The sequence below is a fragment of the Aphelocoma coerulescens genome (assembly GCF_041296385.1).
Source record: "Aphelocoma coerulescens isolate FSJ_1873_10779 chromosome W unlocalized genomic scaffold, UR_Acoe_1.0 ChrW_unloc_scaf_1, whole genome shotgun sequence".
Classification (NCBI taxonomy): domain Eukaryota; kingdom Metazoa; phylum Chordata; class Aves; order Passeriformes; family Corvidae; genus Aphelocoma; species Aphelocoma coerulescens.
The window spans coordinates 7106178-7133967 of NW_027184080.1; the positions used below are offsets into that span (position 1 = coordinate 7106178).

Consider the following 27790-nt stretch of genomic DNA (forward strand, 5'->3'; position numbering starts at 1 on the left):
TTGCTTCAATACAAAGAGGAAGCTGATGTTGGGGTCTCTTGAAGTAGTCTATGGAGGAACAATCCTTACCTACAGTTTAGTTATTCTCTGAGGAAACACGGGGCTTTATTTTTCACAGATAATTGGTCTGCCATATATACAAGTATACAAGGGAAAAACATCTTAGACACATCAGTTGAATATATTAGTATGCAAATAGTTCATTAATGTTTACTTGTATAATGTCAACAGCATGTGAGGTGCACACCTATATGGAAAATACATATAGAAAATAATTAATTTTGTTTAATTATCTTACTATTAAAGTCATCATTGGTGATCTGTAACTCTGGCCAAAGTAATTTTGTATATAGGTTTAGTATAGTAGCAATTAATATAATTATTTATTATAAAATATCATTTACTCTGATTAATTTAATTACAAATCATTATTATTTTGTATGCAAGTTTATAGGTTTATTTGAATTTTGTACATATGAACAATTAAACATTGTCACCATTTTGTCTGCTGAGTTTCTTTTGTCCACTTCATACACATGCACAGCCCATTCCATAAAAGCATATTTCAAAAACATTATGATTCCCATAAAAGCTCCTAAGGTGCTCAAAGCCAACCGGTCACTGAGGAACATTCATTACCAATTTAGATCACATCTACTGTTTCACTAAAACACAATGTCTGATTCTTTTACACTCCAGTATTTCCTTCCAAATACACAATTTCATCCCCTTGAACAGGAATATAAGTTCTTTCAGAAGAGGAATATGAGTTGTTTCAAATTGCTCAAACATTTCATGATCTATTCAACCAATTATAAGCTCTCCACTGGAAATTTTAAGTCTTAAATGACTAAACAAAAATAATGATAATCCTATTTCATCAAGGAACACTGATATATATGAAAAATAAGACAGTGTCTACTCTTCTGTTTCTCTGATCAGATTTACTTTTCATTTATAGTAACACGACAGATAAAAAAATCCATAAAAAACATGCTAAAAAATCTAGTTCATTATCATATTCACAATTCCTCATTGATGTTCTGATTCAGCAAACAAATATCCACACCAGCAATTTAATGCAAGCAAGTAATCCCATTTAATAGTTTTGCTATGGTAGGACTAGAACCTAACTGTGTGTGCATGACATGTATACATGTTTACAAAATGTGCCTCAATGCTAATTTTTCCTCACAGAAGAAATATTTTATACTGATGCAATGAAGCAGATAAAAAGATTTATATCCAGGACAGTTACAGAATAAGAACTCTTTGGTCACTTAATATCCTAATTTAAGTTGCAAAAAAAGGTAGTGAATGGGGTTTTTATCAGTTTAGTAATTTATATACTCACAATGATACAAGGAAAACTTATAAGTCATGAAGATCACAGAAGTCAGATTGCTAGCTAGTGCTGAGTAATAATGTGAGGGGGATTTGTGCAGTTTTTCATCTTCACCTTTGCCCAGTGCCTTACTACCCTGCTAATAAAACAGTCAGGAGCTCTGAAGTTATTGCTTGTATGCTGGAATGTTGTTGGAACCCTGAGTTCAGAGAATTTCAATCTTTCAGTGCTGACAGACAATGATCTTCAAAAGCATGCTGCATTTGACCTGAGGCCTTGGGAAAGGCTTCCCAAATTGTGTGATAACACTGAGGTTGTTGCTGTGTAATTAAAATTATATCACTGGGTGGAATATGTAGAGATGTAGAAAAATTAGGTTTATGGGATATAGTAACAATATGGAGGATTTTGGGTGTGGATTAGTTCTTCTTTTTCCTCCTTCACAAATCTGGGTGGTTTGGTATCGGTTCAAAAAACCCGCAGTGCGGATCATAAATGAATAGTTACTGGGTTATAAGTGAAAATAAATTAGTTGGCATTCCATAATTGGACAGTTTGGACTTTTAAAGGCCTTGGAAGTTGGAACTCGGGGCCATTTCCACCTTGTCAACTTAGAGGCACATTCCATGCAGCTGTAATATTGATAAGATATAATAAACAACTAAGTCCAAAGAAAAGCCTAGCGTGTACTGCATTTCAATCCGAACTCTGAGTAAAAGAACTCACGAAACAGAAACAAAAAAGGAAAAGAAACGGAATGGAGAAAATTAATAGAATGTCATAATTAAATACAAAACATGAACTTCCTATTACTGCTATGGTTATCTTGGTTCAAAGGTGAGAAGGTTTCTTTGAAGCTGGTTATTTTTGGTTGTTTTCAATAGGACTGCACTAGTATTATTTCTCAATATTTTTATCCCTAAGACATCTACATAGTGGGCATGAACATGTCTTTAGAGAACTGCACATTCTCTGACATAAACACAATAACGTGATGGATATCATACCATGAAACAAAGAACCAAAGATGTGAATTTTTGTTTCATAAAAACATACTTTGATTAAAATAGCCCATAACCAATCCTGGAAGTGCTGACTTACTTTTTTCAAATACTTTCTTGACAAACTAAAATTTTAAAAAGAGACAAAATTATGCTTTGTGTATTATTTTGGTTAAAACTGGACTTATTTGGATTCAAATTAATTATTGTGAGGAACCAATTTAATTTTTATTTATGCCTCAACATATGTTATCAATCCATTTTCTGACATGGGGTGAAAAATTACTATAGGGGCTGTACAAGTGTGTACAACATGCCACATGTTAAGGAGGCACCTAGGAGAAAATGAAGGGAGGATCTGTCTCTGGGGGGACTTCACCTAACAGCCAATCAGGGGAGAGAAAACTTCCACGACTGAGCTGCAAGTGACACCCCCCTTGGAGGCAGGCAGACCCCCGGATGCCCGGGGAAAACTGGCAGGGAAATCACGCTATGGGAGGAGTCTTAGCACATAAAAGTAGTTAACTGCGCCACAATTTAGCCCGCCGTTTTTGATTTCTTGGGAGTGGGGGCTCGCCCAGAGGTTCAGCTTGCCCCTCCTCCCCCCGCTTGCCTTTTTCTCCCTGCCGTCCTGCTTCTTCCCTGCCTGTCTTTCCTGCCCGCACCCCCTGAGGCAGCCCGTCGCCGCAGCAAGGTACTGCTCCGCTGTTTCCCCGACGGAGCAGCTACCGCCGCCCGCAGCTGCCGTGCCCGGACCCTGACAACCTGCAGCTGCTCCACAAGTTCGCCCGTAGCCACAGCAACCTGTTATTTGCCGACGGAAGAGACGCGCAGCTTGGAGTTGGTTGGAAATCGTGCCTAGCCCGCCACAGGAGCCACGCAGACGCGACGCGGCTGGCAGCACACACGCTCCATCTGCCGAGCAGACGCTGACAGGGCACCCCGGGGTTCTAGTGGTAATGCTGTCCCTGTCTTCTATTTCTCTCTCCATCTCTCTTTTTTCCTCTCTGCTTCCTTTTCTATCTCCCTCCGATCGGGACAATACCCTTTCTTTATTAATAAACAGTTCTCAGATATAATATTTGCTGCATTTGCCTTTATTTTTGTCAGAGAAATCTATCAAAAAGAATTTTCCCCGGCTCCCCTTACAGTAGGACAGGACAATTATTTTAGGACCAGATAAAAGCACACCTACAGCAGGTTGTTCTTAGGCTTGACTAAGAGTATGTGCATTGATGTGTATATCTGTAGAGTTACATTTGTTCAAATTTATCAACAATTCCAAAGCGAACACTGAGAAACATGGTTCAGGCACAATGTGATAAGGACAGTAGAACAGAACAGCATTTTACTCACTTGATAAGGATAGTAGAACAGAACAACATTTTACTCTTATCAAGGACAGTAGAACACAACAGCACAGCCTTGTAGAAACAGATAAAGGATGTAACTTAGGCAAACAGAAGTCATGCAAAACGCAAGCAGGATGCCAGCTCAGCTCTGTAAAGCTGACAAAGTAGAGTAGAAGTTTTGCAAAACAAAGATATTATGCTTACTCAAAAGCAGGGGTCAAGGAATAGCCACCTAAAAAGAACACCAGACATTGAAGACAGACTCCAAAGAACCATATAATGACTTCCAATAAGGGGTGCGACTATGCCAAATAAAATCAAAGGAAGTGGGGATAGCTAATGAATACGTAATCAGTGTGTATGATAAAAACTGTTCACTTGATGCTCAGTGCACTCGAATGTAGGAAGTGTTATAAATGTATTGTGATGTTGGCTTTTTGCATGTTACTTAATGTTGGAGAAACTTTGCCTAGGTTCTATGATGTAATGCATGGTATAGAATGTCTATTGTTTATGTAGTCGGTTTGGAGAAGGTGGGCAGAGAAAGTCTTCACATTCCTGGAGTATCCTATCAGAGAAAAAGAAGACCCGAAACCAGAGAGAAGGATTAATGGAGGGAGCAGAGACGGAATGGAGCCAAGGAGGAATATAAGGCTGATGGGACGATACTTAGAAACTCCAAAGAATTAATGAATCGTGCATGATGGTTATGAATATGCAATAAGCAATGTACTTTTAAAGACGATCTTTTGGATGTAGAGGTGTGCCTTTGGCTCTGCCAAAGCACCTGGCCGTCATACCCTTTTTGCTGTTGTCTCCTAATTGTCCCTTTTATTAAACTTTTCTTAAAATTTTATAAAGAGTGAACCTCGTTTTTCACAGAAGGATCCCCCGAGTGCCCAGCACTGCAATAAAGAATGACTACTTTCTAATACTCTAAACTGTGTTAGAAAGTTTCTATCCAGCTAATTTCGGTATCAAATGAATATTCTCCCTCAGAAGAGAAGATGCTGGGGTTAACACCCAGGACTGGAAACACACAGGTCTAGAAGCTGAAAAAGTCCACGCATGGAGCTCCCAACAACTGTTAGAGCCCATGGTCAAAATTTTGATTGTGAAGCAGCTGCACTACACTTCCTCAGGATAGGTACAGGACGGTCACATGTAACTTTCTCTCTTTAGAGAGAAATTCCTGTTTGAACCGTTTTTTGCTAAAAGGAATTGATTTTGCCCTCAATGCATTGGATTGTGTCATAGGAAATAAATGCACAGCTCTGTCCGTTTATTTTAACAGTTGTAAAGATCTAAAATAAACCCAAATGATTCTTCATGTCTTCTTAGATTATTTTCTCTAGGAAGCACATGAAATATGAACACTTATTTGGTGTTCAAAATTATCCAAACTGCAATGCAACTTCTGCCAGAACACCTTTTGGTTTTATACCATGCCACAAAGAACAGAGCTGTACATATACATTGGGGACATATATATACACACAGTCCTGCAGTGTGAGAATGCAACATGCACATGTATTTTGTTTTGTTCTGAAAGCTATCCATCCCTTTTCTGGCAGTGTCATAATTTTAACAGTTATTTCTTCAGCCCTGTCGGAATTAACATCAATGACTGCCAGGCACACTCAAAGTTTCAAGACAGTTGTCCTGGGTTGAAGTGTATTCTATTACCATCCTCATGAGCAGTGGAAATCAGGTGGGGCAGTGTTTCCTTGCCTCCTTCCCCCAGACTATCTTGCTGTTAATGGCTCATCATTGTCCTGCAGCATGACTCAGAGATAACTCCCTCCGGACTATCTTCTGTTAACAAGCCTAATCAACACTTGGCCTCATGACTCATTACCCTATTGTGAGATGCTCCACCCAGAGGGAGGAACCAAACATCCCATCGTGGATATAATCTGGGACTCTGAGCACCAGAGATATTCTTTCCACTGGATTTCCAGAGGACAGAAGCTACACAGCCACCACTGGACTTTCTGAGGAAGAGCAGACCCCTTCTACTACAGGATCACCACTTCAGAGGACTGCTACCACCACCCAGCCTAACAGGGACTCAGGTTGTATCTTGACTCTGTCAGTGTTTTCTTTTACTTTCTTTTCCTTTTCTCTAATTTCCATTAAATTGTTATTCTGACTTGGTGCCTCCCACTGGTTTGTTTTCAAACTAGCACAACAGTCTTTCAAAAAAATACATTCTTAACACTCCTACTTGTTGCCTGTTTCTCAGCATGAAAAGCTTCACTAAGCTTTTAAAAATATATCATAAATTCTGAGTGTCTGAAAATAACATAAGCTGCTTTGCAAACATCACTACATTAGTGCCAAATACTAATGAATGAAATATTTCATGAATACTGTTGGGGTCTCCTCCCCCCGCCCCGGGAGCCCTGAGGGAGGCACGGGGTTTCCCTGCCCCTGCTCAGCCTCGTTCCCCATTGGTTGGTTTGTGTTCCCCGGCGCGGGCAAAGCAGCTCGGCTCCTGTGACTGTAAGAGTCTCTCGGCAGAGCCCCGGCCATGCGGCTGGGGAAATAAACATCTCTGAAACATCTAGCAAGAATCCGTCCGTATATATATATTTCTTTTCCACGGGACTCCTGGTTTGATATAGGCGTGTTGCAGTATCCCCACTGCAACATATGGTGGAAGATTGCGAGCAGAACGATCCCCGCGACTGATTTGTGTGAGTAAACCCTGGAAACTTTGGATTCCTCTTCTTGGTTTTGTTTCGCTATTCCATATCTGGACTATGGAAGAATCGTGGGAAATGGGGCTCTCTGAGCCACAGAAAAAAATGTATCTAGAAGTAAAAGGAATCCTTGAACAACAAAACAAAAAAGTATTGGAACCGGGAGATCTTGAACACTTCTTTATGTGGCTTTTCAAAGAGTTCCCCTATATTTCCCGAGACTTACTTTTTGATATCAAACCTTCTGGATATCATCAGGAGTGTTTCTGGAACGAGATCTGCGATAAGCTAAGGGATGGACGAGCGATAGAAGCTGTCCGTGGATCCTTTATAATCACTGACGCTCTTGAGGAGCATTTGTATGGTCCCATTACCCCTAAAGCAGAAGATCATACTTCTCCCGTGGCCGAGACCGCGCGGCCGCCATCCTGGGAGCGCATGACTGCAGCTGTGCCAATGGAGGTGCCTGCGCTGGATGCGCCCGGCCCCCTCGGGAGCGCGCGCCTTACCGCGGACCCCATCCCTGTCTCGGGGTCCCTGGCCACGCGGCCGCGAGTGAGGGAGCGACGCCGCAGGCGCCATGGGTGCCGTGGGCCACGAGCAGCCAGGAACCGGAGGTCAGCGTGGAAGCCCGCTCTGTGCATACGGCTCGGAGAGCCCTATGCAGGGAGAAGCGGCGGTTTCCACAGCAACACGAGAAGCCGCGCAGCGCAGCGCCGAGCCGAAACGAGGCCGCTCTCGAAGCAGCGTGGAGTTTGCGGAGCGGAGCCGTGCAGAGCCCAGACACGCACCGGAGCAGCGTCGTGCAGAGAACGCAGAGCGGCCGCGGCGCGGGGGCCTGACCGAGACGTCGGAGTCAGCGAGGCGGCGGCCACGCGGGACCGGCACCCAAGACAGACACGCAAGCACGTGATAGGAGACGTTCTAGCAACGAAAGTCACAGGAACTGTGAAATGGTACAATGTAAAAAACAACTATGGATTTATAACACGAGATGATACAGGGGAAGATTTATTCATCCATAGAACTGCCATTAAAAGGAATAACCCTAAAAATTACCTGCAAAGTGTAGGAGATGGGGAAGTTGTTCAATTTGATATAGTGCAAGGAAAGAAGGGTTTACAAGCAGCGAATGTTACTGGGCCTGGAGGTATTCCCGTCAAAGGCAGCCGTTATGCACAAAATTATAAACAATATCCATTCCAGCAATTTCCCTACCCACAGCCTAATTTCCCCTTTTATCCTATACCCAATATGAACCCTTTCCTAAGTTTACCCTATCCCCAGTGTATTCCCAATCCGTTTTTTCATCCATGGTTCCCCTCACAAAACCCTGCCTTTGCCAATTGTTTCCCCTACAATTCCTCTCCGATGCCGATGGGGGGATGAAAAGGGGGAGGGAAGAGATTGAACCCTCTCCTGCCTCAGTTTCCCCACAGGCATGTCCAGAGAGTTCTGTCTCCCTTCTGTCAGCCCTAAGATGTTCCAGAGAATCTGTTTGGACATTTAAAGACTCAGGAGGGTGGCTTGTTTTGTTTTGAAACTGTTCTTGTTATGTTTATCCAATTGTCTTCATTCTCCTTTTATTAAAATAAAACGGGTGAGATGTTGGGGTCTCCTCCCCCTGCCCCGGGAGCCCTGAGGGAGGCACGGGGTTTCCCTGCCCCTGCTCAGCCTCGTTCCCCATTGGTTGGTTTGTGTTTCCCTGCGCGGGCAAAGCAGCTCGGCTCCTGTGACTGTAAGAGTCTCTCGGCAGAGCCCCGGCCATGCGGCTGGGGAAATAAACATCTCTGAAACATCTAGCAAGAATCCGTCCGTATATATATATTTCTTTTCCACGGGACTCCTGGTTTGATATAGGCGTGTTGCAGTATCCCCACTGCAACAGAATACTAATGAAGAATGGACCTTGTGCGAATCAACACATGCAGGTAACCAGGGCCACCACCAAGCCACAGCTGAAATGCAAAGAGTAGATTTATTTCATTACCTCACTAACAATGCTGGGTGGCAGAGATACACAGCACACAGGCTCCATTAGGCTTAGCTCATCCTGGCGGGCAGCCAGGGGGTCCACTGACAGCCCAAATATATCAAAGGGCTTCATGCACATGCAGTGTATCACAAGGCTGTGCTTTTATGATCTTTCTCTCTCCCAGCAGGAGGCTCAAGCATGTTTGAGAGAGTGTGTTATCTCTACACAGGAATTGTCTCAAAACAGGCAGAGGATGAACAACACTAGGCATAATAAAGATAGTTTTCCCACCCCACACCTACATTTTTAGCATTCCCAGATGAAGGTCACTGATCTAAACTATTCCTGCCTCCTTGACAAATCTTCTGGTTTTAACCCTTTCCTCCCAACAGGCCTCTAATGGATAACAGCAAAATATGAGTTTTATTGGTTCAACTGATCATGCTATATAAAAAATACTTCCATAACAGAGGTTTAGATCATATTAATTGCATAGAAAATTATCTGTACAATGGCAACTGTTCACAGGCAGTCACACTCCCAAGAGTGAGACTTTAACTGCTGGGACCAAAGTCCCTTCACAGCGGATATCCTGCTTGACTCCCTCCACACCTCACTCACACGCAGTGACACCAGGTTTCCTTACTGGTTCAACCCCAGGTTTTCCATAGCAGTCTCAGATGTCTCATTCCATAAAGCAATTTGTTCACAGTGCATTAACACAGAAATAGCTTAAGATGGTGCCTGAACAAAGGAACCCCATGGCTTTTATACCCTCACAGTCCAAGTGTCTGCAAGTCTTGCTCTTCCTCCCCAATCTCCTGCTATGTCTCTCCTTTGTCCATCCATCTGACTGGCGCCACCAGTCTTCATGTCCTTTGTTATGCAAAGGGGCAGCAGTTCATGGCCTCTTGTCTTGGGCTCCCAGCCTGAGCTCAATCTGCAGCTTGCAGACCCAGCTAACTGCACCAGATGTATTCCTCAACATACACACAAGAATGTAAAGCAGTTTAACTGTAAATTCACACTTTGAATTACTATGAATTAATTTTGCTAAAGGCCTTTTGTTACCGAACAAGTTATATTTCTTTTAAAAGTAGCCTAATGTATTGGCTTGGCAAGGCCTGGTTTTAGGTAGCAGGGGAGCCACAAAGATGGCTCCTGTGAGGAAGCTGCTGGAAGCTTCCCACCATGTCTGGCAGAGCCAATGGCTGATGGCTCTGAAGATGGACATGCTGCTGACCAAAACTGGGCCAATGAGAGGAGCTGGTCATGCCTCTGTGATGACGTATTTAAGAAGAAAATCAAAACAAAGTCACAAAATTTTGGACTCTAGTCAGAGAAGAGGAGAAGGAGAGAACATGTGAGGAAAAACAACATGGAGACACCAAGGTCCGTGAAGAAGGAGGGGGAGGAGGTGCTCCAGGCACCAGAGCTGAGATGCCTCTGCAGGCTGTGGTGATGACCATGGTGAAGCAGGTTGTCCCCCTGCAGCCCATGGGTCCACGGGGATGCAGAGATCCACGCCCAGCCCGTGGGGGAGGTGCCCATGCCAGAGCAGGTGGATGCCTGGAGAAGGCTGTGTTCCAGAGGAAGACCCAGTGGAGAGAGAGGGCCGCTGCTTCCAGGCTGGAGCAGCCTGTCCTTGGAGGACTGCACCCTGTGGAAAGAGAGACCCACGGCGCAGCAGTTTTGGGAGGACTGTTTGCCCGTGGGAGGGGCTCACACTGCAGCAGGTGTGGTATGGCTGCTGCTCATGAGAGTGGACCCACGCCAGGGAAATTCATGGAGAACTGTCTCCCGTGGGAAGGACCCCACGGTCTCACAGGGGAAGACTCCTCTCCTGGAGCAGCAGAAGGAAATCTCGGTGATGAACTGCCCAAACCCCCATGCCCTGTCTCCCTGCGCTGTCGGGGGGAAGGAAGGAGGGGCTGGGGGGGGGGAGGGGAAAATGTTCTAAGGGCTTATTTTACTTCTCATTATCCTCCTCTGATTCTGTTAGTAATAAATTCACAACTTAAGTTGAGCCTCTTTCACCTTTGAAGTGTTTCTCCTGATCCTTATCTCACTCATTAAGCCTTTGTCAACTTTTTTTTTTCCTTTTCTCTCCTCTGCCCAGCTGTGGCAGGGGATGGTGAGCAAGCGGCTCTTGTGGGTGCCTGGCACTGGGCCAGTGTCAAACCACGACACCTAGGCAGCAGTAGGGGGAAATTGCTGAGAAAAAAATTTAAGCCATGAGGGGTTGGAGGGCCAAGAGGGGCCGGAGGGGCAGAGGGTTTGGAAATCGAAGAAGGGTTTCATCTGATAGCACAGACTTATACGGAAGACCCAGAGAAAGTTGTGAAGGTATTTGATGCTGGTAGTATTGGGTAAATTGTTGATTGGAATCTGAGTAAGTTGTTAGAAGCAGGGTGGAAAGTGTACAATAATCAGGAGTGAAAGCTTGTAGCTTCATTAGTGGAACGAGGCCCAAATAGGGGGGGCACTGCAGAGGAATGAGTAGAGGCAGACACAGAGATTGGTGTGCTATTTGTAAAGAGAAGAGCCACTGGAAGTGGAAATGTCTGTGGGGAAAGGGACAAATAGGAGATGCTAGAACCTGGACTCCCCCCAGAGCTCCTGATTAGGCAGTAAGGCTCCTAATGTTAGAAGATGTGCAATGGGGACCAGAGGTAGCATCCCCAGCTGAACCTCTGGTTACATTAACACCAGGGAGTGAGAAAATGGATTTCTTACTAGATACTGGAGTGGTATATTCCGTTTTAAATACATGTAAAGGAAAATTTAGTCATGAAATGATTAATGTTGTTGGTGCCACTGGACAAAAGGAACATTGGCCTTTCTTTCAACCATTAAAATCTGGTATTGGTAAGCAGGTGCTAGCCCATCAATTTCTTTATATACCTGAATGTCTGTGCTGGTTTGAAGGTAAACCAGCAGGAGGAATTAACTCCAGACAAATATCTTGCAAGAGATTCCAAGTCAGAACTACAATTTAATCGGGAAATGACAATAAAGGCAATAGTACAGGAACACTGGCTTAAACTGACAAAGTCAGAATACAACCTGACACCCTGTTGGTCAGGGTGGTGGTAGCAGTCCAATTTAACAGTGGCTGCAGTCCTGTTGGCATGATGGATGTGGTCTTGTTGAAGCAGTGATCCTGTGGAAAGGTGTCATGGTTTAGTATAGTTTGGGTCCTTCTCTGGAGGTCCAGTGGTGGTTGTCAAGAGCTCCTGTCCTCTGGGTATCCAGTGGTGGTATCATGGTGTCCCAAGCCCCAGATTATATACAGGCAGGAATGTTTGGTACCTCCCCCAGGGCGGGGAATTTCACAATGGGGTGATGTAATTCTATGAGTCATTCTGGGGAGTCCTTGATGTCCCATTAGCAGAGATGGCCCCTTCAGGGTGGCTGCTGCTCCCCTAGAGGGAGTTATCATGGTTGAGTCATGGCAAAGATAAAGAAACACTTGCTCCACCCATTTTAACAGCTCATCAGAAAGTAATGCAGATGGTGGTAGAATACATACTTTGGTTACACCTTACATTGTAACCTAAGAAATTAACCACCCCCTATTCTATACCATCTACATAACACCCAAATCAATCCCCTCCTTTAACTCCACTCATATACATATATATATAATGAAACATTACACACAGTTCTCACTTAAAAATAGGTCCTCTTGTGGTACACAAAGGGTTTCCCCATCTTTCTGCATTACCCACCAAGTGTAACCAGGTCCTTGAGCAAAAACAATCCCACGGATGGGTTTGCCTTTGCCTGAGGTGGGACTAATTCAAACAGTCTTTCCTAAAATACCTCTCATGTGTGCCACAGGGACTCTATCTCCATCTACTGTGTGTAAGGGTTCAGACTCGGCGGGACCAGCTCAACTGATGGACCCTCGGGTATTGGCCATCCAGGTGGCCTTTGCTAAATTCAGCTCCCAATTTTTGAAGGTCCCCCCGCCAAGTGCCTTCAGTGTGGTTTTAAGTAGTCCATTGCACTGTTCAGCTTTCCCTGCAGCTGGCACATCATAGGGGAAATGATACACCCACTCGATACTGTGTTCTCTAGCCTAGGTGTATATAAGGCTGTTCTTGAAATGAGTCCCGTTGTTCAAATCAATTCTCTCAGGGGTGCCATGTCTCCACAGGACCTGCTTTTCCAAGCCCAAGATGGTGTTCTGGGCAGTAGCATGAGGCACAGGGTAGGTCTCCAACCATCCAGTGGTTCCTTCTACCATGGTCAGCACATAGCGCTTGCCTTGGCAGGTTTGGGGAAAGGTGGTGTAGTCAATTTACCAGGCTTCCCCATACCTGTACTTTGACCACTGTCCACCGAACCATAGAGGCTTCACCCGCTTGGCCCTCTTGATCACAGCACACGTCTCGCAGCTATGGATGACCTGTGAGATGCTGTCCATAGTTAGGTCCACCCCTCAATCACAAGCCCATCGGTATGTCGCATCTCTTCCCCGATGACCAGAGGCATCATGGGCCCAACAAGCTAGGAATAATTCTCCCTTGAGCTGCCAGTCCAGATCCACCTGTGATACTTTCACCTTTGCAGCTTGATCTACCTGTTCATTGATGTGATGCTCTTCATTAGCCTGACTCTTGGGTACGTGTGCATCCACATGTTGAACCTTCACGGTCAGCTTCTCTACCCGGGCAGTAATGTCTTGCCAAATCTCAGTGGCCCAGATGGGTTTCCCTCTGCGCTGCCAGTTGGCCTTTCTCCAGCGATCCAGACCCATCCCCACAGAGCATTAGCTACCATCCACGAGTCGGTGTAGAGATAGAGCCTCGGCCACTTCTCTCGTTCAGCAATATCCAAAGCCAGCTGGACAGCTTTAAGCTCTGCAACCTGACTCGATCCACCTTGTCCCTCGGTAGCTTGTGCAACTCGCTATGTGGGGCTCCATACAGCAGCTTTCCATTTCCGATTTGAGCCTACAATACGGCAGGAACCATCAGTGAAGAGGGCGTATTGTCTTTCACTCTCCCCTAGCTTGTTATATGGGGGCGCTTCCTCAGCACGTGTCACTTGCTCCTCCTCTTCTTCAGAAGATAATCCAAAAGTCTCACCTTCAGGCCAGTTTGTTATAATTTCCAGAATCCCAGGACAATTAGGATGTCCTATCCGGGCTCGCTGTGTAATCAGAGAGATCCACTTGCTCCACGTGGCGTCAGTGGTATGATGCGTGGAAGGAACCTTTCCCTTGAACATCCAACCCAACACTGGTAGTCGGGGTGCCAGAAGCAGCTGTGCTTTGGTGCCAATTCTGAGGCAGCTCAAACCCCTTAATAAGCCTCAAGAATCTCCTTCTCTGTTGGGGTATAGCTGGCCTCGGATCCTTTGTATCCCCAACTCCAGAACCCAAGAGGTCATCCTTGAGTCTCACCAGGTCCCTTCTGCCACAGGCTCCAGGAAGGTCCATTCCCCCCAGCCACAGTGTAGAGCACATTCTTCACATCCTGCCCTGTTCTGACTGGCCCAAGGGCTACTGCACGGGCAATCTCCTGCTTAATTTGTTCAAACAGTTGTTGTTGTTCAGGGCCCCACAGGAAATTGTTTCTCTTTTGTGTCATGAGATAAAGAGGGCTTACAATTGTGCTGTACTCTGGGATATGCATCCTCCAAAAGCCCACGGCTCCTAGAAAAGCCTGGGTTTCCTTCTTGTTGGTAGGTGGGGACATAGCTGTGATTTTGTTGATTACCTCTGTCAGGATCTGGCAACGTCCATCTTGCCACTTGACTCCTAGAAACTGAATTTCTTGAGCAGGTCCCTTAACCTTACTTTGCTTTATGGCAAAACCAGCTTTCAGGAGAATCTGGATAATCTTCTCTGCTTTCTTGCAGACTTCTGTTGTGTTCCCCCATATGATGATGTCATCTATGTACTGCAGATGTTCCGGAGCATTGCCCTTTTCCAGTGCAGTCTGGATCAGTCCATGGCAGATGGTGGGACTGTGCTTCCACCCCTGGGGCAGTCGGTTCCAGGTGTACTGCACACCCCTCCAGGTGAAAGCAAACTGAGGCCTGCACTCTGCTGCCAGATGAATGGAGAAAAAGACATTGGCAATATCGATGGTGGCATACCACTTTGCTGCCTTGGGTTCCAGCTCATACTGAAGCTCCAGCATGTCTGGAACAGCTGCAGTCAGTGGTGGTATGACTACATTCAGGCCATGGTAATCTACCATCAGTCTCCAATCTCCACTGGACTTATGCACTGGCCATATAGGACTGTTAAAGGGTGAATGGGCCTTGCTGACCACCCTTTGGCTCTCCAGTTTATGAATCATCTTATGGATGGGAATCACAGAGTCTCTGTTAGTGTGATATTGCTGATGGTGCACTGTTGCTCTGGTGGTTGGTACTTGTTCTTCAACCCTCAGCAGTTCCAGAGCAGAGGGGTTGTCTGAGAGACCAGGCAGGGTGTTCAGTTGTCTGATGTCTTCGGTCTCTAGAGCAGCTATCCCAAAAGCCCAGCGATGTCCTTTTGCGTCTTTGAAGTACCTATTTCTGAGATACTCTATGCTAAGGATGCATGGGGGCCAGTCACAATAGGGTGTTTCTACCACTCCTTCCCAGTCAAACTCATTCAGCTTCCAGCACGGTCAGTTGCTGGGATCCCCCTGTCACCCAAGAAATAGAAATGGATTCCGTTCCCACATACCTTGATGGCATCAGGATACATTGAGTGCCGGTGTCAACCAAAGCCATACATCTTTGTGGGTCAGACACGCCAGGGAATTATCATGGATGAGTCATGGAAAGCATAAAGAACACTGCCTCACTTATCTTAACAGCTTACATAGATGGTTGTAGGTACAAAAATGCTGCTAGCAAGGATTTTCTTGCTATTTTCTAAGTCCGTGAGAGACTTTTCTCTCTCACAGAAGAGGCAGCAGGGAATGTAAACAACCCAGACACCTGCAACCTTGAAAAGTCTTGTTTATGGTATAGTAGAAAAATATTTTGACAATGGATGTTTTAGGATTTTAGCCAATCACCCCCAAGGGGTGGCTGATCCTTTGTCCAATTAGACTATGAAGAAAAAAGTCTATAAAAGAGTTTGTAAAATAATTAAATAAATCAATCTTGCTGCACAATTCCTGCCTGCTGGATCTTCTCCTCCTCCTCCTCCCTATGGCTGTGGGACACGGTGATATATCGTAGGGACCAGGCCTGCGGTAATATTTGGTGCTGCCTGATGTGATCTGCACTCTCTGACGTGTCCTGCACGCTGCTGGGAGCCAAGCCGAATTCCTCTAGAGGTACGCTGTTCCCCTTCCCCCCCGGGACCGGGAGGTCCGACAGGACTGAGAAATGGCGAACAGCGGCTCACAAACCGACGCCCTGGTACTGGTCTGGAAAGGTGTGTTTAGTATATTGCACACCTCCATTCCTGAAAACTCAGTTCAGGAATTATTAGACTGGGCTACTTTAAAAGGGATTTCCATGGACAGAGATACTGCCCTGGACTTTGCCTTATGGCAGGAACTCGGCTCTGCTGTCCGACACGAGCTCCTGACTGGGGACCCAGCAGCGTTAGAATTATACAAAACCTGGCGTTCGTTGTTTATCCTGCTGACAGACCTTGACTGTGATAGAAGGGCTGGATCACCTGTTTCGGTGATGAGTGACGGAGGAATGTCCAAGGGGGAACCCGCTGACTGGACTTTCGGGGCAAATGATGGTGGATTCGGAAAAACCTCCCCGGCTCCAAAGGCTGAGCCTGCGGCCCCTCACCCTGCACAATTGCAGGACTCTGCAGCCCCCAGGGACCCCGTGCTGGCAGAGGCGGGGGTGTCAGGGCAGCGAGATGGCGCACAGCCTGCCTTGCCGTTCGGCTGGGCGGCGGCCACAGCTTATCCAGGGCCACAAATCAGCGGCTTAGCCACTTGGACGCCCAGAGCGGCTCCTAGCTCAGTTGCGTCTGCACCTGGATCTAACTTCTTAGCCGGCGTAGCGCCAGGCGTGCCTGCACCTAGACTGCCTGGGTGTGGTCCGCTGCTCTCCTTGGCGCTGGTCTGTTCTCCGCAGTCGCAGAACCGAGCCATCGACCTTTTAATACAGCATCTGCCCTTGCTGACAGAGCTCCCGAACCTATCCCGAAGGATGGAGGACCTGTTCAGCCTGCTAGAGCAGCGGATGCCCGAGGCACCCTGCTGTGCAGGGTGCGCCTCGCCCGCGCCGCCTGCACTACCCGCGCCCCCCGCCAGGGCCGCCGGCGCTGCCCGCGCCACCAGCACCAGCCGTGGGAGACGCTGCTCCGAGCCAAGAAACAGCGGCGAACCCGGAAGCAGCGCAGCCGCGGGAAAACCCAGAAGCGGCAGCGGCTGCGGAGACGCGGCCAGAGACACCGGCGCCGGGCACGGCTGTAGCCCCAGAGACAGTGGCAGCAGCTTCAGTACCGGTTCGGGCGGGACTGGCCGAGACAGCATCCCGTAAAGAAACTGCTGTCCAAACTTCAGCACAGACAACTGCAGTCTGTACATTCTGTTCTGGCTCTAGCCAACTTAGCCAAAGTGCCCCTCCTCCCCGTCCATTTCTGTTCACTCCCAGCATCCCAAAGTTGCCTTTGCCTGATGATTACTCATCGGGAAGTGAGGCAGATGAGGTTCTGGCCCCAGGTTGTCAGGCGGCTGTAGCCGCGAGGCAGAGAAAAAGGCTGCTCTGGTCTCGCCCCTGGACCTTTCAGGACTGCATGGTAATAGTGCGTCTGACGCATTATAATTGCTTCTTAGAGTCTGTTAAGATGCGAGCATTGGAGAAGGGTGACTGGAGGTTATTAGAAATCCTTGAAATGCCAAAAAGATCTGAGGATTCTGGGGGTAACCGGGGAGCTCTTACACTCCATCCACAGGCTGTGCCAGAAGTTCAGGATGGTAGGGACTCCCCAGAAGGGGAGATCCAAGCTTTCCCAGTGTATAAGGCTCTCCCAGATTCAGGGGAGCATGACAAGCATGAGGTAATTGCTTGGAAAGTTGCCCAGGACCTCCAGTCCAAGGTGGCACAATATGGGCTAGGTTCTGCTGAGGTTATGCAGATAATAAGGGTGATAAATACAGACTTGCTTGCTCCATTTGATATCAGACACTTAGGTCAAATTCTATTTCAACCTGTACAATTTACAGTTTTTGAGAAAACCTGGAGAAAGCTGGCCGGCAGGGCTGCATTAGAGAATATGCAGCTCCCTGCTGCTGATCCTAGACGGACAGCAGGAGTGGATGCTTTGATGGGGACTGGTCCCTTCTCTGATCCCAGTCTACAGGGTAACTTGTCCTCTAGCGTCCTGCAGCAACCTCAACAGGTTGGCATGGCTGTCCTGTTGAAAACCATAGAGTTGTCTGCACCCAGAAAGCGATATACTGAAATAGTTCAAGGGAAATCAGAGTCATTCCTCTCCTTTGTAGAGAAAGTCACTGCTTCTCTCGAGAAGCAGGTTGAGGATGACAGGTTAAGACAGATGTTGTTAAGGCAGTTAGTGAGAGATAACGCAAACGAGGAGTGCAGAAAAATCATAGATGCCATACCAGGGGATCCTGAGGTAACAGACATGGTCGCAGCCTGCGCTAAGGTGGGATCTGGGAACCAGAAAAGGTCTGCTTTGGCTGCGTTCCTGCAGCCTGTTCACGCATCTTCTGGTCGTGAACCAAAGCCACCAAAACAGGTGAAGAAACGGAAGCGGCCTAAGCCGAGCCAAAAAGAGAACACACCGATCCCCCACTGCAAGAGGTGTGGCAGGCCAGGGCATTGCTTGTACTACTGTAGATCCCAGACTCATGCCGATGGTCGGCCTTTGTTGGGAAACTTCCACCGGGGTGCAAGGAGGGGGAATTGCTCTCCGATGCAGTCGCTCCCCCAGAGACTGGCACAGGTACAGGCAGAGGCCTACCCAGCCACCCTAGAGACGGCACCCAGGGATCAGACGGTTTTGACGTCCACAACCCAGCCGCAGTCATCTTAGACTCTAGCGGTATTTATAAGGTTCCCTCGGATGCATATGGACCCTTAGCCTAGGGATCCAGTGCAATGTTGGTGGGAAAACCCGATGTTGCCCATCAAGGAATCTTAGTGCACTCAGGAGCTATTGATTCTGACTTTAAAGGTCAGATTTGCGCTATGGTCTCCATGCAAAAACCCCCTGTAACTATTCCTGAAAAGTCCTGCCTTGCTAAATTAGTGCCTTTTAAGTCTTGTGTCCCCAGGGTAGAACAAATTCAGGAAGATAACGGCAGTGGATCTACGGGACTTCCGCAGGCCTTCTGGACTGCAGACATCTCTGACCAAAGGCCACAGATGACATGTACCCTGGTCCTGCCAAGCGCCCAACCACCCCGGATTCAGCTTCGAGGTTTGATTGATACGGATGCTGATGTAACTGTCATCTCCTTCTGTGCATGGCCTCCCTCATGGCCTTTAGCCCTGGTGGGATCGGCCATCGCAGGATTAGGAGGAACCACACAGAGCTATTTAAGCAAACAGCCTGTGATGGTGAAGGACTCAGAGGGGCACACAGCTACAATTAGGCCTTATGTTACTACCACTCCCCTTAACCTTTGGGGACGGGATGTGTTGGCAGCTTGGGGCGTACGGATTGGGACAAATTTTTAGCCGGGGTCACTGTGTGTAAGGGCGCACAGTATCCTACACTGCCTTTGTGGTGGTTCATTAACACACCAATCCGAGTCAGACTCTGCTCAGTTAGTTGAATTAAGGGCTGTTACCATGGCTTTTCAGTGATTCTCACAGGAACCTTTGAATTTGGTTACTGACTCTGCTTATGTAGCAGATATCACCCAACGCTTAGATTGTTCCCTTCTGAAGGAGGTGAAAATTGCAGGTCTGTTTTCGCTGTTGCAAACCTTATTATCTGCAATTCAGGCTTGAGTGCGTCCGTATTACATTCTGCACATTCGAAGCCACACCAATTTACCAGGTTTTCTAACAGAAGGCAATGCCAGGGCTGACATACTGGCCAAGCCTGCGTGGGTGGGGCCTCAGCCTGACAGAATTGCACAAGCCAAGGCATCGCACGGTTTCTTCCATCAAAGTGCACATACCCTGCAGAAGCAGTTTCATTTAACGCCAACCGAAGCGCGCGACATTGTCAGCGCTTGTGCTGACTGTCATGGACTTGCTGCGCCTTTGTCAGCGGGGGTAAACCCCAGAGGGCTAAAAGCCTTGCCGATTTGGCAAATGGATGTAACTCACATCCCAGAATTTGGTCAGCTGAAATATGTGCATGTGTCTATTGACACTTTCTCCTCGGCTATGTGGGCTACTGCTCACACTGGTGAGATGGGCCGTGATGTCATTGCCCATTGGAAATTGGCTTTCTCAGTCCTGGGTGTGCCAGCTTCTGTGAAAACCGATAATGGTCCTGCCTACGCCTCGGAGAAGACACGGCAGTTTTTACACCTATGGGGTGTAGACCATACCTTTGGTATCCCACATTCTCCTACTGGCCAAGCCATTGTTGAACACGCTCATGGTACCTTGAAGCGTGTTTTGGACAAACAGAAAAGGGGAATGCATGGAGAAACCCCACAGAGCCAACTAGCAAAAGCTTTGTATACAATTAATCACCTTACAGTACCACAAAATTCAAATAATCCTGTTATTCTGAATCATTTTCTCTCATTGCAGTCTGCAGGCGACACACAACTGCCCCGGGCAAAAGTCTGGGTACGAAATTTACTCACTAACCAGTTGGAAGGCCCTCATGAGCTTATCGTTTGGGGTCGTGGGTATGCTTGCGTTTCCACAGATACTGGGGTACGGCGGCTACCTTCAAAATGCGTTCGCCCTGACCTACAGCACCAGAGTCAGAACAGGCAACCTCCAAATGATGACCAGAACGCCAACCATCCAAATGGCGACCAGAATGTAGATCATCAGCCTAATGACTCTTCTGATGATGACCAGGATGTCGACCATCAGGCAGATGGTCCTTCTACAAGCAGAGACTTGGATGGTCCTTCCACAAGCAGAGACTGAACTTTAAATTTCTTGTTATGGAGTCAGATAGTTAAAACCTTAAGGACATATTTAGAATGAATAACTGATGTAGATTTCTATTTAGGATTAATAGTAGAGTTGTTATCTTATCAAACAAAAAGGGGGAATTGTAGATACAAAAATGCTGCTAGCAAGGATTTTCTTGCTATTTTCCAAGTCCGTGAGATACTTTTCTCTCTCACCGAAGAGGTAGCAGAGTATGTAAACAACCAAGCCACCTGCAACCTTGAAAAGTCTTGTTTATGGTATAGTAGAAAAATATTTTGACAATGGATGTTTTAGGATTTTAGCCAATCACTCCCAAGGGGTGGCTGGTCCTTTGTCCAATTAGACTATGAAGAAAAAAGTCTATAAAAGAGTTTGTAAAATAATTAAATCAATCAATCTTGCTGCACAATTCCTGCCTGCGGGATCTTCTCTCCTCCTCCTCCCTATGGCTGCGGGACACGGTGATATACCCTAGGAACCAGGCCTGTGGTAATAGATGGTAATAGAAAACATACTTCTTGGTTACATCTTACATTGTAACCTAAGATAGTCTCTCATTAAATCCTCATAGGCAAACTCAGGAAGTGTGGACTGGATGAATGAACAGTGGGATGGATTGAGAACTGGCTGAGCAGCAGATCCCAGAGGGTCGTAATCAGGGACACAGGGTCTAGTTGGAGGCCTGTCACTAGTGGTGTCCCCCAAGGTTCAATACTGGGCCCAGTGTTGTTTAACTTATTCATCAGTGACTTGGATGGAGGGGTAGATGTCTCCTCAGCAAGTTCACTGATAACACAAGGCTGAGAGTAGTGGCCAATACCCTAGAGAGCTGTGCTGCCATTCAGAAGGACCTCAACAGGCTGGAGGGATGGGCAGGGAGAAACCTTCTCAAATTCAACAAATTAAAGTGCTGAGTATTTCACCTGGGGAAGAATAACCACAGGCACCAGTACAGGCTGGGGGCTTGCCTGCTGGAAAGCAGCTCTGCAGATAAGGACCTGGGGGTTCTGGTGGACAACAATCTGTCCATGAGCCAGCAATAAGTCCTTGTGGCAAAGAAGGCAAATAGTATCCTGGGCTGGGTTAGGAAGATCATTGACAGCAATTATCCTGCCCTTCTTCTCAGCCCTGGTGAGGCAACATCTGGAGTACTGTGCCCAGTTCAGGGATCACTTATAAGGATAGGCTGAGAGAGTTAGACCTGTTTACCCTTGAAAAGAGATGACTGGGATGAGACCTTATCAGTGTCTATAAGTATCTGAGTGGAGGGGGCCAAGAGGGTGGAGTCTGGCTCTTCTCAGTGGTGCCAAGCAATGGGACAAGAAGCAACAGGCAGAAACTGATGCACAGGAAGTTCCACCTGAACATGAGAAAGAACTACTTTGCAGTGCAGATGACCGAGCACTGAAACACATTGCCCAGAGAAGTTGTGGAGTCTCCCTCACTGGAGATATTCAAGAACCATCTGGACATAATTCTGTGCTATGTGCTCTAGGACAACCCTGCTTGATCAAGGAGGTTGGACCAGATGACCCACTGTGGTCCCTTCCAATTTGACCCATTCTGTGATTTTGTGATAAAATGTGGGAGTTCCCAAGTAACATTACTTCATAATTCAACATTAATCATCATAGCTTAAAAAGGGAAGAGGTTTAATTGCAAGTTTATCATTCTGTGCAGGACTCATAATCACTTAATATCCTTATCTCTCAAGCAGCTGAGTAGAGTCATACTGCTTGTGAACAGTGGTAGGACTTTCCAGCTAAGAATAAACTGCAGCAACTAGACTTTTGCTCTATTATGCTCATGGGATATGAATAGGATTGTAGGCATATACTGTAGAATGTTCATTTCAATACTTACAATTATTTACTGAAATAATAAAACATTAAAGATCTAGCAACAAAACTGTTTACCTAAATTATGCTTTTTTAAATCTTTTGGGTATAAATGTTCAGAAAGTAACCATAAATACCAAAGTAGTCTACACGTACTCTGCTGAAATAACATTTCAACCCTAACTACCTACACTAAGCCATACAAAGCATAGACAAATGATTGCAGAAGAGGACATATCTGGCCATTGAGGATGTGTTACAACAAAATGAAATTGAATATTTTTCAGTGTGAGCAGATTAAAAGTTACAAGTAGTAAGATGTAGACTAAAGCATGACCTCCACACCTCTCGTCTTGACCTTGTTATCTCCTTTTGGACCGTTCCAGTTCATATAGACATGAATACCTTTTCCCTAGATCACTGTCTGTGTTGATTTGGCATGGCCTGGTTTTTTGGTAGCAGGGAAGGGCCACAGAAGTGGCTTCTGTGAGAAGCTGCTAGAAGCTTCTACCATGTCCAACAGAGCCAATCTCTGATGGCTCTGAAGACGGACATGCTGCTGGCCCAATTAGAGAGGTTGGTAACTCCTCTGTGATGACATATTTAAGAAGAAAATCAAAACAGTGCACAGGCAGGTTTTTCCAGGGGTGGGGATGCGCCGCGGCTGCCACCATCTCAGTGCAGCCTGCCACTAGCCTTGCTTTCCTGACTGCCCCTAGTTAGCCACGCCTCAGGCAGAAGGGCAGGGGCGGCGGCAGCGGCGGCTTCTCCTTCCTGGTGCCCCACATCAGGAGAGGCATTAAATAGCACCAGTGCCACCGTGGCCACCACTGCCCATGGCCTGGCTGGATGCGGAAACATAGTGAGAGACTCCCCGATGCGGAACCTAGACGAGATCAACCTCTCAGCGCTGAGAAATTCTGCAAGAATCTTTGAATTGGTGGAACTTGTTAGCAATCGTATCTACAGGCAGCAATTTTTCTTTTACTCAGAGAAGAGAAGGAAGTGAGGACATGTGAGGGAGAACAACATGGCGGCACCAAGGTCAGTAGAAAAAGAGGGAGAGGAGGTGCTCCAAGCACCAGAGCTGAGATTCTCCTGCAAGCCATGGTGAGGACCATAATGAAGCAAGCTGTCCCCCTGCAATCCATGAAGTCCATGGGGGATGGAGATATCCACTTCCAGCTTGTGGGAGAAGTGTTTGCGCCAGAGTGGGTGGATGACAGAGAAAGCTGTGATCCAGTGGGAGACCCAAATGGAGAGAGAGGGCCCCTGCTTCCAGAGATAGAGAAAGAGGGCCCTTGCTTCCAAACTAGAGCAGCCTATCCTTAGAGGACTGCACCCCGTGGATGAGTGACCCACGCCACAACAGTTTTGGGAAGACTGTTTGCCTGTGGGAGGGACTCATGTTGCAGCAGTTTTGGCAGGACTGCTGCTTGTGAAATTAGAGCCACACTGGAGAAGTTCACGAAGAACTGTCTCCCGTGGGAGGGACCCCACGGCATAGCAGAGGAAAGACTCCTCTCCTTGAGTGAACAGAAAAAGATCTCAAGCGACAAACTGACCAAAGAGGAGGGGCTGGGGGGAAAAAAGGTGTTTTAAAGGCTTATTTTACTTCTCATTATCCTCCTCTGACTGTTAATAATAAATTTTTAAAATTACTTTATACTTTTAAATTTGAACCTGTTTTGCCCTTAGAGTGTTTTCTCCCAGTCCTCATCTCAACTCATGAGCCCTTCGTTAATTTTATTTTTCCCGTTCTTCTGCCCAGCTGAGAGCAAGAGAGAGTGAGCGAACGGCTTTCATGGGTGCCTGGCGTTTGGCCAGTGTCAAACCACAACACTTTCATAACAACTCCCTTCAAACCTTTACCCCCATCCTCTGCTGCAGAGGCTAATCTAACTGACCCTCTTGGCAGCAACACAGTTCCCACCTCACCAGCTATCCTCACTGTGCAGTGCTGTGGCACCTCGTCCTGCCCACTAAGCTCCAACCTTTGCCTCATGGCTGCCTGGGCTCCTCCCAGGTGGCCCCACACATGCCTTTCCCTGTGCTCCAGCCTACATTGAGGACCACTTCTTTTGGACCTTCACAGGGTAAGCATGTACTGCCATGCCAGAGCAGAATATAGTTTTCCTAACCATGGAAGAAATTAAATTCGTATGCTAGTGTTATTTCAGTGAAGTATAGCCAGCCTCAGAAACCAAGAAACTCTTTACTACTGGTTTTTCAGGTGGGCAACGATGAAGTCCAGACAAGAAGTCTGAGGACAATCAAAAAGGACCTCAGGACTTTGGGACAACTGTTTAAGGGATCTGGAGCAGAAGGAATGTTCTCTATCCTGCCAGTTGTAGGGAATGATGGGGATAGAAAAAGGAAAATCATACAGGTCAATATCTGGTTCCAAGCCTGGTGTGGCCAGCAGAATTTTGCATTCTTTGATCACAGGTTGGTTTGCACAACACCGAGCCTGTAAGCAACAGATGGGGTATACCTGTCTCTAAGGGAGGAAAGCATCTTTGCACAGGGGTTAGCAGGGTTCATTGAGAGAGCTTTAAACTAGATTTGAAGGGGGATGGGTATAAAACCAGGCTAGCTAGAGATAAGCTTGGAGGCAGCAATGATTATGGGATAGTGTGCTAGTGAGGTCTTACAGTCTGCCATCTCAGTGGAGGTAGAGGATGGAGATCCATGTGGCAGCAAAGATGCAAGGGTTATTGATGTGTTAGAAACTACAGAAGCATCTGAGAAAAGTCACACAGGAATTAGGGCTTCTTCCCCAATAAAGGTGGCAGGAACAACGGCCCAACCGAAATGCATCTACATCAATGCACGCAGCATGGGAAACAAACAGGAGGAACTGGAAGCCATGGTGTAGCTGGAAAACTATGACATAGTTGCTATCATGGACACATGACGGGATGACTCACACAACTGAAACACTGGAATGGATGGCTATAAACTCTTCAGAAGGGACAGACAAGGAAGGAAAGGCAGTGGGGTAGCCCTGTATGTTAGAGACTCTCTCAATTGTCTGGAGCTTAATGACACTGATGATAGGGTTGAGTATTTATGGGTAAGAATCCGGGGAAGGCCAGTAGGGCAGATATCCTGGTGGGAGTCTGTTATAGACCACCCAACCAGGATGAAGAGGCAGATGAAATATTCTATAAACAGCAGGGGTAGTCTCACAATTGTTAACCCTTGTTCACATGAGGAACTTCAACTTACCAAATGTCTGCTGAAAATGCAACACAGCAGAGAGGAAACTTTCTAGGACATACCTGGAGTGTGTGGAAGAGAACTTCCTGACTGTCTTGGGGTGACTTTATGATGTGTATCCCCTATTGCTGCTCTGTGCCCAGAAATTAATTTTGTGCCTTTCTGTGCCTTTAAACTGAGCCTGAGAGGGGGGAGAGGAAAAAAAACCCGAGTGAACTCTTCAAAGCAGTTTGTTCAAGGACACAGAGATACAGACTCCTCTGCTTCTAACAGCAGCAAGAGGGGAGGAAGCACCCTGCTTGCTTTTCAGCCAGGTTTTTTTCGGCTCCTTTATTCTAGATGGAGACAGAGAGTTGAACTTTGTTTTTCCTGGGACTTTCGTTTTTTCCCTTCTTCTTTTTAGGGCTGTTTCAACATCAGAACACATCGGGAGAATTTTTCATCAAGGCCCTGGAGGCAGGCCCACTATGACCCAGCTCCGAGGAGGAGGAGAGAGACCACATCTACAGAAGGACTCTGAAATTTTCCTGGGTTTCTCTCCACAGCAAGAGGTTTTATTATTTAGCATTATTATCCTTTTCCTGTGTTTTTTTTAAAGAAATAGTTTTTATCTCTTTCACTTTTATTTTTTCCTGAGCCTGGTGGGGGAGGGGTGGTTGCAACCTGCCTTCTATCAGAGGATATTTTCCTCCAAATTTGTCCAAACTGGCACACTGACACAGTTGGTGAGTGAGCAACTAGGAGAGGTGCCCTGCTGGACCTGCTGTTTGTGAAATGAGAAGGACTGGTAGGTGATGTGATGGTTGAAGACTGTTGGGAGGAAAAAGTTAAAATCAGAAGACTGGTGAGGGAAAAGAGCTGGTTTTAGAATTATTTTCACTCAAGATGACCTTGCAGCTGGGGGATGCTAAGAATATTCACTGCTTGAAATTTCACATTGTTTTCTGTCAGTCTTGAGAAGTGGAATTTCTGTAGAAGATAACAGAATGGTATAAAAGACCTATAAAGCATTCTTCACTAGGCCTAGGATCCCTGGTGGGAGGTGGGGGGGGGGAAAGAGATAAGAAGCTCTGAGATTGTAAAACACAGCCTTGTGTGGATGGTATCTTTTCAGCTTTATACCGGCTAGCGCTTGTATTTCAATGCCTTAGAAAGCCTCGAGCCACCCAGAGAGGCAGCACAGGCGATCTAGCACTTTAATAGCTCTAAAATCGGTACCTGTATCAGCTGCAGAGCAAATACCATCAGCAGAAGCAAAGAGGGAGAAATATAGCTCCCTGCCCGCTCAATTTCCTGCAGTTAGAAGCCTTAAAAAGGAGAGAGACGACTACAGATGTTCACAGGAAAAGCTGAGCTGAGAGAGAGCGGAGCCTCCCCTCGAGTATCCTTTATTCGGAGAAGGGGGAAGGGGAGGACTGGGGTGGACCCGGGATGAGCAGCCAATGAGACACTGCTGAAGAGTTTGAGTTACATTGGTTTTGCCCGCGCTTGGAACAAAGGAGCTCGGAGCACGTGGCAGGAGCACGTGTCTTTGGGAGGGGGAGGGGAAGCTCAGAACAGGCAGCAACAATTCCCTATTTTTTTTTCTTTAAAGCTGGGTTGTAACTCTTAGTAACTTAAAGTGCATAGAACACGCACAGAACAACAGTGCAAAACATAATTGGAATCTATCGTCCCTAGAACTCGACAGTACCTACGATGCCTTTAAACTAGTTCCCCAGTCAAACCTCAGGGGGTTAGTCAGGACATCTATGATATGGAGCATCAGGACGAAGACTTACAGAATACAGTGCAAAACCTGAGTGCAAAACAGTGCAACTTAAGGGATTAACATCAAAATCTGCAGTAGGGGGTTTACATGAGGGTGCAAAATTTGGATCCTTTTTACGGCATCTCTTCCAGGAGGCAGTGTTAACCTCCTTAATTTTTGAGGAAGTGACATAAGGTTTTACCCATTTCCCTGGGATCCATCTCAGTCCTTGAGGGGTAGATACACTGGCATACCCACGTCCCCAAGTCACAAGTTTGTATGGTCCTTGGATTTTTTGAGTCTCTGGGTCCCGGATCAGGACTTCTGGATTCTCCTTCAGTTTCTGTCTCCCGGTGTTTTGGAAATGACGATAGATGGGAGGGTTTGGATCCTCAAAGGTGCCATTCAGGAAGTTTATGGTAAACAGTGCTTTGCTGAGTCTGAGGACAGGTGTGTTGAGTTTGGTGGTCCCTGATTGTTGTAGCAGCATTCGCTTGAGGGTTTGATGGGCACGTTCAACAATGCCTTGTCCAGTTGGGGAGTGAGGAATACCTGTAACATGTCAAAATCCC

The 27790-nt window shown here is 46.7% G+C and overlaps 1 pseudogene; it reads right to left on the reverse strand.

Annotated features, from left to right (window-relative positions):
• Window positions 1-27790, reverse strand: part of LOC138102682 (homer protein homolog 1-like) — a 282281-nt pseudogene that overhangs the window by 149058 nt on the left and 105433 nt on the right.